We start from the raw sequence: 16,211 nt of genomic DNA, 5'->3' as shown, positions 1-16,211 counted from the left end.
TGGTAATAAGCACAGTAAAACGAGTCTGCATCTTGGAGAATAGTATCATGTTTGGAACATCCAGAAAACTTTCCTGAAAGCAAATGGAGAGCAAAGACATATAATATAATAAAAAAATAGCAAGAATTAAATTGCAAGTTGCAAATAAAATATTCAATGACTGAGTATTGTAGCAAGAATTCATGGCATTCAGATGTCTTATCCAAGGATCACTGTGGATAAAGACATAACATAATACAAGCAGAGAAAATCAAATGAAAAATAATACTTTTAAGTATTTGTTAAGACATTATCATAATGAGCACTCTATTAAGAATCCAACATAATAGTGCTCGCTTTGGCAGCACATAGACTAAAATTGGAATGACAGAGAAATTAGCATGGCCCCTGCGCAAGAATCTAACATATCACTTGTATCAGAAAACTAGGGCTTCCAAATTACCTCTCTATAGATCACTGTGAACAAAAACATTAAAAGGTTATAAACATAATAGAATAGAAATTAAGATATGAAGGCATTCTAATAATGAGCACTGTAGTATGAGTCTATGTCATCCTAAAGATCCTGCATTTGTTTTCCTGTTGATAAAACATGAGAACATTATTGTAGACAACTCTAAAGAGCATTTGACTAAGCATATGATAATTTTAAAAGCTGAATTTATTGCAACCGATCTCTTTGAAGTATAAAAAAGAATGTTATGTTATATTATATACAGAGTATATATATATATATATATATATATATATATATATATTATGTAACCTGCTGAAGACATTACAGATGAGTTAGAGATTTCTGAAACTTCTTGATTTATCAAATTTAAACCAACATTGTCTTGTTGATTTTTGCAAGGTGCTGCTCAATGACCCTTTTCGATTCACAATAATGATTCAAAACAGAAAATAAATTGTATTCTAGAATGTTCATAAAATGCATGTGATACTGTGATAAGTCAAGGTTTTCTAAAGAAAAGTACCTATAGTTTTGTAGTATTGTTTTGTTTTCATCTTCTTGCCTTCATAGAAAAAAATGTTTGAAATGGACAAAGATCACAGGAGGTCATTTTCAAATTTCTGTCATTTTTAAGGAATCCTGCTGGTGCAATGGCTTCAATAAACCTTATTATTGTCTTTCAGTTCTTCTCTGAAAATCACTTTTAGGCAACTTTGCAACATGCATTTATCTGTGGATGTCAAAGGCAAGGGCAAATGAGTAAAGATCTCTGAGATCTAAGATTCTTGATGGCAGATGAAGCATTGAATTGTGGATTTAAGCTGGACTTGGAAGAGTGTAGTAATAATAGATTCATTAGACTGCTTGCATCTCTGCCAAGCTTGTTTTACAGTTTTTGAGTCCACAGTAAGAACACTAGTTTTCTCTATATGTCTATTCTATCAGCTTTGTCCAAACCCTGATATAGACCCTCCATTAAGAAGAAAATAGTTTATGTGGATCTTGTTGATTGTCTCCTACAAATTGAGCATTTAAATCTCCAGTGGTAATTTTAACATCTTTTGGTTTGTTATACTTGTGTTTTCTGTCCACAGGTTTTTTTTATAATCTTACCAAACTCCTCTGCCACCTTGCCTTTTTGTCCCAATAGATTACACCTATTAATGTCCTTCTTATAATGGTTCTGGTAAAAAAAAATTATCAGTCAAACTTGGAATATTATATATACATTATAGTACTGAGTTCATGGAATAAGTGTTTCCAAAATTATGAAGTCTGGTGAGAGCGGGACCAATTCCCTCATCTACAGGACCGAGATTCTAGAACTAATTAGTTCCACTCTTCGTAGTCTCTGCCTCATTATAGGGTGCCAGCTTATTGTCCCAGTTACCTGTTGATGTCTCAGTTTGATTCCTATTCTCATTCTTTTCAAAAATCCTACATTTGCTCCTGACAAGGTGTAGTGAGACCCAGAGTTTCTTGGCAGTGTTGCCATCTATAGAAACATAAGCATATCCTTTTCCTTGAATGAGATTACCAGCAATTCATTCATTATCCATTTTACCCAAATAGGTTAAATAATTGTTCCTTTTTGTTCCTAAACATCATTTTTAAAAATATATTTTATTATGCTAAACATAAATTATGAATCTTTCACAGTAATATTTAAGGCACATAATAACATTGAATCATTAAGTCTGAATAATCTTTTTTCTTCCACTTCTCAAAATACACATAATTTTCCCCATTGCTTTTGTCCACCAAATTTACTAAAATATAACTGACAAAGTAGATACAATAAGTTTGGTCTATATAAATTAAAAAATAGTGCTATAAAGTTATTACCACAACAAAGTAAATTAGCACACACATAACTTCACATAATTATTTTATGTATATATTGCAAGAGTTTATTTTAAGTATATAATTTTGCATTATTAATTATAATCACCATGTTATATGCTAGTGCTAAAAAATTTAAAATATCTTAGCCTCAATTTCTGGCAAATACCATTTGACTTTCTTGTTCCAAGTGTTCATATTTTAAGATTTCATAAATAAGATGATATAATTTTTCTGTTTTTATTTTATTTAACTTAATGCTCTGATAGCTATGAAGGCCAGGATTGTCTTCCTTTTATTTTAGTTTTATTTTATCTTAATTGAAGGTAGAAATGAAATCCAAGATTATCAGAGGGCAGAATTATCTTTCTTTTGATGGCTAAATAATACTTTGTGATACTAAATTTGTATTATTCATAGCACATTTTCTTCATTCACCTACAGTAGCCATTTAGGTTATTTAGGGAAATAACCTATTAAATTTCCCTGATAAATTTTATAAATTAGTTATTTTGATAATTCATCAGCAAATGTAAAGTTATCTTTGAGAACTGATTTAGTTTCTCTTGAATATATTTCCATAAATTATACTGCTAAGTCAAATAGTTTTACTTTTGGTTAACCTCCCAATGGTTAACCAAAGCCTATGGGCTTCTACTACATAAACCAATTATATTTCCCACAAAAGGGCACAGAAATTACTTTTCTTATTTTCTATTTTGATAGTTATGAACATGAGGGAAAAATCTCATTATGCTTTTGATTTGTCTGATTAGTGATCTTCAACATCTTTCATGCCTCATTGGCCTTTGTCTTTTTGGAAAATATCTATTCAGGAAATTTACCCACTTTAATTGGTTTATTTGTATTTGTTTGTTATTGAATTTCTTACCAGATAAATATGCAAAATAAAGGAATACATATTATGTTATAGATAAGTCTATGAGATATATAGTGTGTAAATATTTTCTTTACTCTTTAGTTGTATATTAATTTTGTTAAATACTTTACTGGTTTTATGGAAATGATAAAATATGTAGCTTACTTATTCCTTGCTTGTGATTTTGGTATAATAATTTAAAAGTAAATTCAAAAATAGTCTTCTCTGAGTTCTTTTGTATGTTTTAGGTCTTTTTCATTTTCATAATTTCATTCATTTTAATTAATTTATAATTTTTTAATTTACTGAATCAATGTAAATTATAGTCAAAATTTATTCATGATTGAATTTCAGTTATATAATCTTTCACACCCAGTTTGTTATTTACTTTTAATTTAATTGTATGTATAGTGTAAGATGAGTCTGATTTCATTCTTTAACCAAGGATACAAAGCACCTTCTGTTTTACCCAAATTAAAGTACCTTCCTTTTTTTTTTTTTTTTTTTTTTTTGCTTTTTGGGCCACACTCTGTGACGTTCAGGGGCTATACACTCAGAAATTGCTCCTGGCTTGGGGGACCATATGAAATGCCAGAGATCGAACGAAGGTCCATCCAGATCGGCTACATGTAAGACAAACTTCCTACCGCTGTGCTATCAATCTGTCCTCGAAAGTGCCTTTAATTTTTAATTGATTTTGCAGTCTGAAAGTTTACTGATTCCTCCACAGTCAGATAATTTACTTTGAAGATTTATTTTTTTTTATTATTTTAGTAAAGCACCTTGATTTTCTTTTTCTTTTTTTTTTTTTTTTTTTGGTTTTTGGATCACACCCAGCAGCACTCAGGGGTTACTCCTGGCTCTATGCTCAGAAATCGCCCCTCGCAGGCACAGGGGGCCATATGGATGCTGGGATTCAAACCACCGTCCTTCTGCATGAAAGGCAAATGCCCTACCTCCATGCTATCTCTTGGCCCCGCACCTTAATTTTCAAAGGTATTCATAATTGCATTTTACTTTTCTTTCTCTTTTCTTTAAGTAATTATTTTATTTTGGCGCCATGGTTACAAAATTGTTAATAATTTTCAGTCATAGACTATACATCCTTCACCAGTGCACTTTTCCTGCCACCAGTGTTTTCATTTCCCTCCCCACCCACTCACCCATTTCCACCACTCTCTGGGTCAGGCATTTTGCTCCCCGCCCTCTCTCCTTCTCTTTCTCTCCTTTTTGACACCATATTGTTTATCAAGAGGTACCATGCATATCACTTTCAGGACCAAGTGCTTGTCCAGAGTGATCAGTTCCAACTATTATTGTCACGGTAGACCATCTTTACTCTAACTGCATTCACCAATTTTTGTGGCATGCTTCCTACTATAGACTGGACCTCCTGGCCATCATTGCTATTGTCTCTGAATATTATTAGTATAGTTTCATTACACCTACACTGTTCCAGCATCAATCCCAGCCATCACTGTCAACCAAGTGTCAATCCGTACTATTCCACCTATTTCCCCCATCATGTCAGGTCCCTGAGTACAGAGTCAGGAGTAATTTATCAGCATAGACAGATATGGCCCAAAACACAAGAGAGATTATTTTATAAATTATAGAGAAAAAACACAACATTATACTAAGCAATTCTTAACTAGTAGTCTTATTTATTGTATTTCTTCTTTCTTTTTGTTTCTTTCTTTCTTGTTTAGTTTAGTTGATTTTAGGGTCACATTCAGTAGTATTCAGTTCTTTCTCCTGGATCTGTACTCATGGATCACTTCTAGTGAGGCTTAGAGACCATGTGAGTTATTGCGGATGGAACCCAGGTCGGCAGTGTGCAAAGCTTGGGCCCTGTTCACTGTGCATCACTCTGGCCATATGTTTTAAATCTTATTTTTAGTTTTTCCTTTTATTTTTTTTTTAATTTTTAAAATAACTTTATTTAAACATCTTGATTATAAACATAATTGTGGTTGGGTTTCGGTCATGTCAAGAACAGCCCCTGTCACCAGTGCAACATTCCCATCACCAATGTTTCAAATCTCACTCCTCCCCACCCCAATCCCACCAGTGCTCTAGACAGGCTTTCTATTTTCCTCATTCTTTCACCTGGTTATGATATTTCTCAATGTAGTTATTTCTCTAACTGCACTCACCACTCTACTTTCTTTTAAATAATCATCCTTTCTAAGACTTAACTATTTTTTACTTTAATGTTTCAGAAATTCCCAATAATTTAAATAATAGGTTTTGATAGCAAGGTATAATATTGTTTCTTAGCTTAAATCTAATTAGCCACCATTCTTTAATAGCTGTCTCAAAAACACAAGAGAATTATCAGTATGTAAATTCAGAATATATGTCTATTAATTTGCTGTTTCTAAACAAAAGCAACTTGCCCAGAAACATTGTATACTAGATATATGCTATTGACTTGTTTCACTTCATGAGGTAAATCAAGCATTATGTACTTTAAGAATCAAAATTTCATCCCAAAGTCCAATTTTCTTTTTGTTTGTTTGTTTTGGGACCACAGCCAGTAGTGCTCAGGGGTTACTCCTAGCTCTGTGCTCAGAAATTACCCCTGGCAGGCTTGAGGACCATTTAAGATTCTGGGGATACAACCCCAGTCGGCTGCATGCAAGGTAAATGCCTAACCCCTTGTGCTATCTCTCCAGCACCTTCCAGTAAATTTTCATTGTTATGTATATAAATAAAAGGATAGCATCATTCTATCACTTTAACACTCATTTATGGTCACTTCTCATCAGAAGCAATTGGCTTTTTGAACTGGGCATTTTACTTTGCCCATATTTGGTAATTTTTTTGAGACATAGGGTTGGGCAACACTTGGCACTGTACTCATGGACCCTTTCTGGCAGTCTTTAGTTAACTATATATAGTGCTTGTAACTGAACTGGGGTTTGTTGTACGCAAAACAAGTACAGTAAAGCTTAGATTGCCAGACCATGTCTTTCTGTCTCTTATGATGTAAGAGAGAAATGGTGAGGCATGATAAAACTCTTTGATATGATTCTTTGCAAAGGTAGTTGACAAGTAAGTTTGTACATTGCATCCTCTTGGATTGGGTCTTCGAACATAGATTTATTTTTTGTTTCATACATTGACTGCAGACAATATTGGGTTTCTTTTCGACTGGTAAAATTTGTATTAACTAAGAAAAATAAATTATTTAATTTTTCTCTTCAGTTTACCAACAAAATAATCAATTTGAGTTTTATCACAAACACTACTTAGTAGGGCAGTTCTAGTAGGATTGCTCTGTGGAAATATATTCACATGGAGGTAAGGAATTTGTGTCTTTTAATATTTTATGGTCAAAACTTAAAATAATTTAGGGCCAGAGTGATGGCGCGGTGGTAGGGCATTTGCTTTGCACGCAGCTTACCCAGGACAGACTACAGTTCAATTCCCCAGCATCCCACATGGTCCCTCAGGCCAGGAGCGATATCTGAGCACATAGCCAGGAGTAACCCCTGAATGTCACCGGGTGTGGCCCAAAAATCAAAAAAAAAAAAAAAAAGAAAAAAGAAAAACACCTTAAAATAATTTTAATATCTATCCAAAAACACAATGAAAACTAAACCTTCTAAATTGAAATAACATGCTTACAGCTGAATTACCACTATAATATTTTCAATCTGCGTTCCTCTCACTTTTCTTTGACTTCTTTGCTATTCACATTTCACTTTCTTAGTGAAAACTGACCTTACAGTGGTGTAGAGAGAAGGGAAAAAAAAATGAAGCATGAATTTTGAAGTCTAGTATATAGTGAATTTTTAATCAGAAGTAGCCTAGTTAAAAGCCTTTTGATGTTAACATTACCCTCAGAATAAGAAAGTTAACAATATAAAGTATAAATTACTAAAAGAATTTTAGCTATGTTTATTATTAAATATGATTAATAAAAATGAAAATGCGGGCCGGGCGGTGGCGCTAAAGGTAAGGTGTCTGCCTTGCCAGCACTAGCCTAGGACGGACCGCGGTTCGATCCCCCGGTGTCCCATATGGTCCCCCAAGCCAGGAGCGACTTCTGAGCGCATAGCCAGGAGTAACCCCTGAGCGTCAAATGGGTGTGGCCCAAAAACCAAAAAAAAAAAAAAAAAAAAGAAAATGCAAGTTTATGTTCTGGTATTTACAAATGCTGCATTATGCTTTCTTCTTAAGTAATGTAGGCAAAAGGAAGGAAATTTGTTGTCCCTATTTTGGCCATCAAGGGTTTTTTCAAGAATTTATTTTGAAAAGCTTTGGTGTATATCAAAAGTCAAGACATATATATGTATAATTATAGGATGCTGTTTTTAAACATAATATATTTTTAAAATTACTACTATTATTTTCAGTTCGTAACTGGAAACAGTAAAACAAAGAAATTACAAGTATATTTCCAACTTTTGTTTCTAGATATTTGCTGGTCATTTTAAAACCCCTAATGGATTTATCAGCCTGCATTTCTCTAACCATGGTTACATGATATTGATGAAGATGTTTGCTGTTAGCAGAAGAATAAGTCAATATTTAATGATATTTTTAGTGATAGGAAATGATTACAATGAATATTTAAAAATACTAACAGACCATGAGTCCTGAATTTTGAATGAACACCAAGTTCAGGTCTGCAGCATAATAAAATCAACTCAAGTCATGTGGGTCCTTCTTAAATGGTCCTTTTCTCTCAGCATCAGCATTTCCCCTTATTTCAGATCTATGGGCTGATAATATAAGAATACAAGTGGATAGGCTGCAGGCTTTTAAAATAAATAAAATATTAAATGTATCTCAAAACTGAGCAGTATATTTGTCCACATTATTGAGTGAGTTCATATATTGAAATGTATATATTACAATATATTATCAAATGTAATATTATATAAATTATATAAAGATTATTATGCTCAGAGAAATGAGTCAGAGAGAGGGGGATAGACACAAAATAATCTCACTCATTTGTGGAATATATACAAAAGACAATATTGTAATAATTTCTAGAGATAATAGAGATTTGGGCTAGGAGAACCAGTCCATGGTAGGAAGCTTGCCACAAAGAGTGATGAATGCAGTTAGGGTAGAGTAAGGTCCACTATGACAATGATAGAATTAATCTCTCTAGACAAGAACTCTGTACTGAAAGGGAATAAAGTGATGTGCATAGTACCCTTTCATTAACAATGGTGCAAACCACAGTGTCAAAAAGGAAAAGAGAAAGACAGAGAGAGAGAGAAAGAGAGAGAGAGAGACAGAGAGAGAGAGAGAGAGAGAGAGAGAGAGAGAGAGAGAGAGAGAGAGAGAAGCAAAATGCCTGCCCCAGAGACAGTGGGGGGAGAGGGTATGGAAAGGAAACTGTGGACATTAGAGGCAGGAAAAGTGCACTTGTGAAGGTTAGTGTACATTCTGTAACAAACTAAATCATGGAATTTTGTATCCATGTTACTTAAATAAAGAAATGATAAAAATAATAAAATTGAAAATAAAGGTTAAAATGAATATATTGAGTTTAATATTGAAAATAATAACAAAACAAATCACAATTTGGAAACAGTCATATTCCTATATTGAGATTGATTAGGATAAGTGAATTACTTGTAAATGGAAAAATAAGATAAATTTATAGATGTTTCTGTTTCCCAAGAAACAGAAAGAAACTGTGGCTGCAGAGTCCTCTTTTGACTCAGAAGCACCATTTTACACCCAAGTCAGAGCTCTATAAGGAAGAAAGCATCAACACAAAAGGAGGGTTCCATCCAACTAGACTAGGCTTTGCCTAACCACACTCTCAAGAAACTGAGGCAGAGACAGCAGCAATAAGGGCCTCTTTGCCACTCAAAAGAATACTTTTTGCACCCAGTTCAGAGTGCCACAATAAGAACCTGGCTGTTGCATGGCTGGACATTTCTTCCAGTCAATGAATCACAATACAGTACATAATAAAACCCACCAAACTGCAAAGGTCACCATGGGAAAGCAACTCAGAACTTCAACACACTTATTGAGAAATGATGGTAGCTCTGAAGACTCAGACAGTAGTAGCAATATATATGGTATATATGGTATATGTATATATACATATATATGTCCATATATTTGTACATATATGTACAAATATATGGACATATATAGCTACTACTGTCTGGGTCTTCATAGCTACCATTATATACCATATATATATATATATATATATATATATATATATATATATATATATATATATATATAATCTCATAAAAAGATTATAGAGAGGAAACATTGAAGATAGTCAAGGAACTCAAAGAAATCATGGAAAGGGCATGAATAAAACTCAATTGTATATGTGAGAAGAAATAAAAAAACTTCAAACTTAAATAAAAGAGTGAAAGACATGATATATGAAATGAAATAATTAATGGAAGGACTCACCAACAGAGTAACAGCTGCTGAGGACAGAATCAGTGAGCTTTAAAATGAGCTGCTTATTTCCTCATAAAATATCAGAAGATGAAAAAGAGTCAAAATAAATGAATACTTGATAGGAAGAATTTGTGATGAATTTAAGTGAAAAAAAAACACAACATTTTCTTCCAAGAGGACATTCATAGGAAGAAGTAATAGTTAAAAATATTATTGAGAATTTCCCAGAACTAAAACGAATGCATACCCATAACCTATAAGACAGAAAGGTATCAGCTAAAGAGATCTGAAAAAATACTCCAAGTCATATTCAAATCATAATTACAAACAGTACAACTAGATATGGAATACTGAAAAGAATAAGAACAAAGAAGAAAATTACATAGAAAGGAGCATACTTAAAACATAGTGGATTTTCCATAGATAAACCATAACACCAGAAGGCAGCGGTGGGATGTAGTAAAAGAAAAAAATTCAATGAAACAAATCTAACAAATGTTAGATTTTCACTCAGATTTGAAGTAATGATACATGGCCTCATGGAAAAACAATAGCTCAGGAAAAGTATAAACTCAAAACAAACTTTAGGAAAACTGAAAGCTGTACATTAAGGCAAGACAAATCCCACAAACCTACTAAAATTCTATAGAAAAATGGCACAAAATCCAATGACAACAATCTCTCTCACTGGCAATGGACTCAGTACATTAATTAAGAAATTCAGAGTGGCCAAATGAGTTATAAAATTGAATCTAACATCCTGTTGTCTGCAAGAAACACATTTGAATAGTCAGAGCAAAGAAAAAGTCAAAGGTTCAGATATAATCCTTAAAGAAAAGCAACTCCATGAAAAAGAATGGGATGAACATAATATAAGATGACATAGAATTCAGACTCACAAAGATTATAAATAACAGAAAGTTTCATTTCTTAATAATCAATGAAATGTACATTAGGGGAAAAAATCAAAGTTCTAAACATAACATTCAATAGGAAGCCAGCATGATACTTAAAACAACTGCTAATGTACTTGAAAGACAGCAATAGCAACATAATAGTAGTTGAAGAGTTGAATGCTCTGTTACAACTCTTGATAGATCAAACTGGCTAAAACTCCACAAATAAATACTGTTTTTTTAGAAAGAAATGGAAGAGATGGGTTACTATGTGTATAAAAATGTTTATGTGTAGCCCGGAGAGATAGCACAGCGGTGTTTGCCTTGCAAGCAGCCGATCCAGGACCAAAGGTGGTTGGTTCGAATCCCGGTGTCCCATATGGTCCCCCGTGTCTGCCAGGAGCTATTTCTGAGCAGACAGCCAGGAGTAACCCCTGAGCACCGCCGGGTGTGGCCCAAAAACCAAAAAAAAAAAAAATTTATGTGTGTGTGTGTGTGTGTGTGTGTGTGTGTGTGTGTGTGTGTGTGGCTTTTCATCGTTCATAAGAAAAATACACATTCTTCCCAATGCTGATGGGTATTTTACAACATAGAACACATGCTAGGCCAAAAAACACATATCCATAAAATCAAGAGTATAGAAATTGAATCAAGTTTCTTTTCAAACCACCAGGCAATGAAAATAATATTGAACTCATAGAGTAATTGAGCAATAACTTGAATACTTTTACATTAAAAACTCATGAATGGAGAAAAAGTGAGAGAGAAATTCAAAGAGAAAAATCAAACAATTTCTAGGGAAAAAATGAGAACAAGGACATGAGCTCTCAGAATATAGGGGGAAACAGTAAAAATAATATTAAGAAATTTCATAGCTTTTCACACATTCATAAGGAAAAATGTCTATATAAATTAATTAATGATATTTATAATGGTATAAATAAATTAAGAAATTGGAAAGTAACCAAAAAATAAGCCGAAAATCGGCAGGAAGAAGGAAGTTGTAAAGCTAAAGCAAAAATTAATGAACTAAAAACACAAAAATGTATCCAAAAGATCAAGGAAAGCAAAAGATGATTCTTTAAAAATATAAAGATCAATAAAACCGTTAACAGAAGTCATAGAGAGAAAACCCTAATAAATTGATTCAGATATAAAAGGGAGGGTGTCAAAACAGATACTACAGAAATTCAAAAAAAAGGAACCGGTAATTACTTTGAGAAACTTTTTGCCATAAAATTAAATAACTTAGAAAAACTGAATAAATTCTTGGAATTCTGTAACTTCTCATAGTTGAACCAGATGATTTGGAATACCTGAATAGACCTATCATTATTGAGGAAATTGAAATGGTAATCAAAAGGCTTCCCAAAAACAAAAGCCCAGGCCCAAATAGATTCACTAGTAAATTCTTTCAGACCTTCAAAGAGCACCTACTCACCTTCAAAAAAAACCTACTTCTTTCTTTCTTTTCTTTCTTTCTTTTCTTTCTTTCTTTCTTTCTTTCTTTCTTTCTTTCTTTCTTTCTTTCTTTCTTTCTTTCTTTCTTTCTTTCTTTCTTTCTTTCTTCTTTCTTTCTTTCTTTCTCTTTCATCTTTCTTTCTTAAGTCTCTTTCTTTCTCTTTCTTTTTCTCTTTCTTTTTTCTTTCTTTTCTCCCTCCCTCCCTTTCTTTTTCTTTCTTTCTTTTTCTTTCTTTCTTTCTCTCTCTTTTTCTTTCTTTCTTTCTTTCTTTTTCTCTTTTTTCTTTCTCTCTTTTTCTCTTTCTTTCTTTCTTTCGTTCTCTTTCTTTCTTCTTTCTTTCGTTCTTTTCTTTTCTTTCTTTCTTTCTTTCCTTTCTTTCATTTATTTCTTTCCTTCTTTCTTTCTTTCTTTTCTTTCTTTCCTTTCTTTCTTTTCTTTCTTTCTTTTGTTCTTTTCTTTCTTTCTTTCTTTCTTTCTTTCTTTCCTTTCTTTCTTTTCTTTCTTTCCTTTCTTTCTTTCTTTTCTTTCTTTCCTTTCTTTCTTTCTTTCTTTCTCTGTCTTTCTTTCTTTCTTTCTCTGTCTTTCTTTCTTTCTCTGTCTTTCTTTCTTTCTCTGTCTCTCTGTCTGTCTCTGTCTCTGTCTCTGTCTCTGTCTCTGTCTCTGTCTCTCTCTCTCTCTCTCTCTCTCTCTCTCTCTCTCTGTTTCCTGTTTTTATTAATGGGTTTTTGGGCCTCATTCAGTGGCACTCAAGAGTTATTCCTGGCTCTGCACTCAGAAATTGCTCCTGGCAGGCTTGGGAGATTATATATCTGGGTATATAGTAGGCCACTTGCACAGGCGAACACCCCACCCACCCATTGTGCTATCACTCTAGCCCTCCAGTTTACAATTTGCTCTCACTCTGAATCTGAGTTCATTAACTCCCTGATACCTCAACAATCATTTTGAAATGAAAGTTGTACCAGTAAATCAATGAAATACTGCATTTTATTTTCTGGTGGTTTTCATTTCATTTTATTTTATCTTTATTTTTTTTTTTTTCAGTTTTTGGGCCACACCCAGTGATACTCAGGGGTTACTCCTGCCTCTGCTCTCAGAAATCAACCCTGGCAGGTTTGGGGGACTATATGGGATGCTGGAAATCGAACTAGGATCTGTCCTGTGTCAACAGTGTGCAAGGCAAATGCCCTACCACTGTGCTATCCAGCTCCAGTTTATTTTATTTTATTTTTTATAGAGAAAATCTTTAATCACAGTGAGATTTACAAAATTGTTCCTGATCGAGTTTTCATCATATAATGTGCAAAACCCTTCATTAGTGCACATATTCCATCACTAGTTTCTCTCCCACTCTGCCTTCTCCCCTACCTACCTCTATTGCAGACATTTTTCTTCTCTTTCTCTATTTTCCTCTTAGACACTGTGGTTTGCAATATCATGACTGAAGGGAAATAATACGTATAAACTTATCTCTTTTTATCACCCAGTTCTAAATGTGTGATATTTCCTATTATCATTGTCATAGTGCTTGCTTCTCTACACTAACTGCACTCTGCCACTCTTTGTGGCAAGCTTAATACCATGCACTGGCCCTTGTTTCAGTTATTTTTTGATATTAATACCAGACTAGATTTTCTGTATCCAAAAATGGAGATTTAAAATTTAAATCATGAAGAATATATCTTTACAACTACAGAGAAATTAAAACTTAAACAAAAATTATTATTATTATTATTATTATTAACAGCACACTTTAGCCTGATTTTACTGATGTATTTATGTCTACCCATACTCGTGGCCATTATTTGTAGATTATGGGATTTGTTTGTTTCTACATCAATCAAAATTCACATTGTTACTCATTGGATGGAATTCTTTGAATGTAGACCTTTTGATTGGTAGTGAAACCAGATAATCCCACCTTCCAGGTGTGATGTTTTTCCTCATAAAAAAAGCGTAGGCACAGAGGAAATGGCCCTTTTGTTTCGGAATCTCCATGGTGCTGGCTGGATGGAGTGGTGGTCCACGGATAGGAGTGAGGGTAACGTGGGAAATTTTTCAGTCTTTCTCTCAGTCTCTATCTATTTTGCTCTTTTCTTTTTTTGGCACTGTGGTTTGCATTATTGCTAATGAAGAGGTTTACCACGCATATCACTTTATCCCCTTTCAGCACCAATTGTGGGCACATGGGTATGGCTTAGCCTTTTTTGTTGTTTTTAGCCACACCTGGCCGTGCTCAGGGGTTACTCCTAGTTCTGTGCTCAGCAGTTACTCCTGGCAGGCTCAATTTAAAAATAATAATTCAAAGTTTTTTTCTATATAAGGATCTCCGTGTAGTAAAAGGGCACTAAATAAAATACAACTAGTATAATGAAGGCAAATACAAAGGGAGAATGAGTTCACTAGCTCCTCTTCAATACAATAATAACTAATGTATTTTTTAGGGTTATGATTAACTTGGCTTAAGCTTTGGTGCCCAATGAGTAAATTGACCAAATACAATGTAGATGTTGCTGTGAAAATATTATTGACACATTATGAAATTTACAATTAGCAATATTTTACACTCATCGAATTTATTATTTTCATTAAGCTGCCATTTTATGAAGAATTCCTAAGTCCAAGGTTTCCTAACATGCAAGAGTTGGCTTTAGTGGTCTGGTTACTATAAATACTGCTACTTGGAAGCAGTACAACTGTTTTAGATTTTTTTTAAGACTACAGACCTTTATTTTTCAAGTCTTATTCAGTGTAAGTTCAAATCAAATGGTTTTGAACAGCTGCTTAGGAAGGTAGCCAAGATGTAGGCACAAAGTCTTTCAAGGGCAGCCAGCTCCTGAACAAACAGTAGGTGCCAAGATACCCACATGGCCTTCAGAGTTTCTATCACCAGCAGCTCTTTTCTGGTCATAGGTAACTTTCTCATCTAATTCATTGACTAGAATCTTTATATCTGGCTCTACCTGAGAAATTGTACAGTTCAGGTGTTCTTCATTCTTAGACAGCAACTGCATCTCATTGTACCAAATAGTACAACCACATTCTTCCTTGAAACTTGTGCTATAACACCCTTTTTTTGTTACTACAAACATGGTACCACACCTTCTCTTTTTCTGTTGTCACCAGAGAAATGGCCAAAGCCATCCTTGCAGCTCTTCCTATTCTGCCATTCTATGTACATAGTTTTGCTTTTCATCAGGCAAGGTGACATTTATACCATAAGGAATACCATGAATATCAATTCCTCTGGCAGCTACATTTGTACACATCAAGATTCTCACATCTTTCTTAAATACTTCCAAGTTTTACTTTCTATCCTGGGAATTTCTGTCACCATGGAGAAAAATACATGAGCACTTGAGCCCTTTTTTTTTCTTTTATCAGGTCTTGTTGCAGAAAATACTGTTCCAAGTTAACATGGTCAATTTTGATTCTAAATAAGATTCTTGCTTGATCCTACTTGCGCACCTTAATTGCCTGAGCAGCATACTCTCCCTTCAGGGTTTTAATAGCTTAGACCACATTTCTGGACTGTGACTGCCACATCCTGTATTATCTTTTGCATGTACTTCATCATATCTAATGTGGCTTTTCCTAAGATCAGTCATTTGGGGGATTCACAGGGACAGCATTATGCAACATTATCTGGGATAGAATGTTCTTTTAAATCAACCCATGGGGGGAAATGCAGTATCTTTTCTGACAGTTTCTTCCCATCAAAAGAATGCAAAGTAGTAAAGCAATCATTCACCTGAAGCTTTTGTCCATCTTGAGTAATTTAAGAAATCTGCTGTGCATCCTATTAATAAAATCAGAGTAACCTTGAGAAAAAGTTCTCATCTACTCCAAGGGTCTGAAAACTCAGAAAAGATATTTTCAGCACCATTCACGATACTGCACATCTGGAAATAATCTCAATGTCCAACAACAGATGACTAGATAAATAAACTGTGGAATACACAATCTATTATTTAGCTAAGAGAAAAGATATAATCATGAAATTGTCTGCTACACTGATGGACCTAGATAGTATTTTATTCAGTGATTTAGTCAGAAGGAGCAGGAAATGCCAAATGATCTACCTGATATATGGGATGTAAAGAAACAATAAGTAAACAATAAATACTCAAAGGCAACAGAAACAGAATTTTTTTTGTAGGAACCATGTCACTCTAGAAGGGATGGATAGCTGGAAGTTATAGGATTGGGGTAGATGCAGAGACAATAGTGGGAGGAAGCTGACCTATCTAGTAGAGGGTGTGGTGATAA

General features: G+C 33.8%; 1 non-coding gene and 1 pseudogene across 1 annotated transcript; one reads left to right on the top strand and one right to left on the bottom strand.

Annotated features, from left to right (window-relative positions):
* The first annotated feature begins 328 nt into the window (after positions 1 to 328).
* Positions 329 to 433, top strand: LOC126023766 (U6 spliceosomal RNA). Its single transcript, XR_007500831.1, has one exon. It is a non-coding gene; the product is annotated as a U6 spliceosomal RNA (small nuclear RNA).
* Positions 434 to 14,704: 14,271 nt separating this feature from the next.
* LOC126021990 (ATP-dependent RNA helicase DDX1-like) lies at positions 14,705 to 15,782 on the bottom strand (annotated as a pseudogene).
* Positions 15,783 to 16,211: the final 429 nt, after the last annotated feature.

This window comes from Suncus etruscus, chromosome 11, assembly GCF_024139225.1.
Source record: "Suncus etruscus isolate mSunEtr1 chromosome 11, mSunEtr1.pri.cur, whole genome shotgun sequence".
NCBI lineage: Eukaryota > Metazoa > Chordata > Mammalia > Eulipotyphla > Soricidae > Suncus > Suncus etruscus.
The sequence above is the reverse complement of the archived record's forward strand: the minus strand, read 5'-3'. Positions and strand labels throughout refer to the sequence as shown.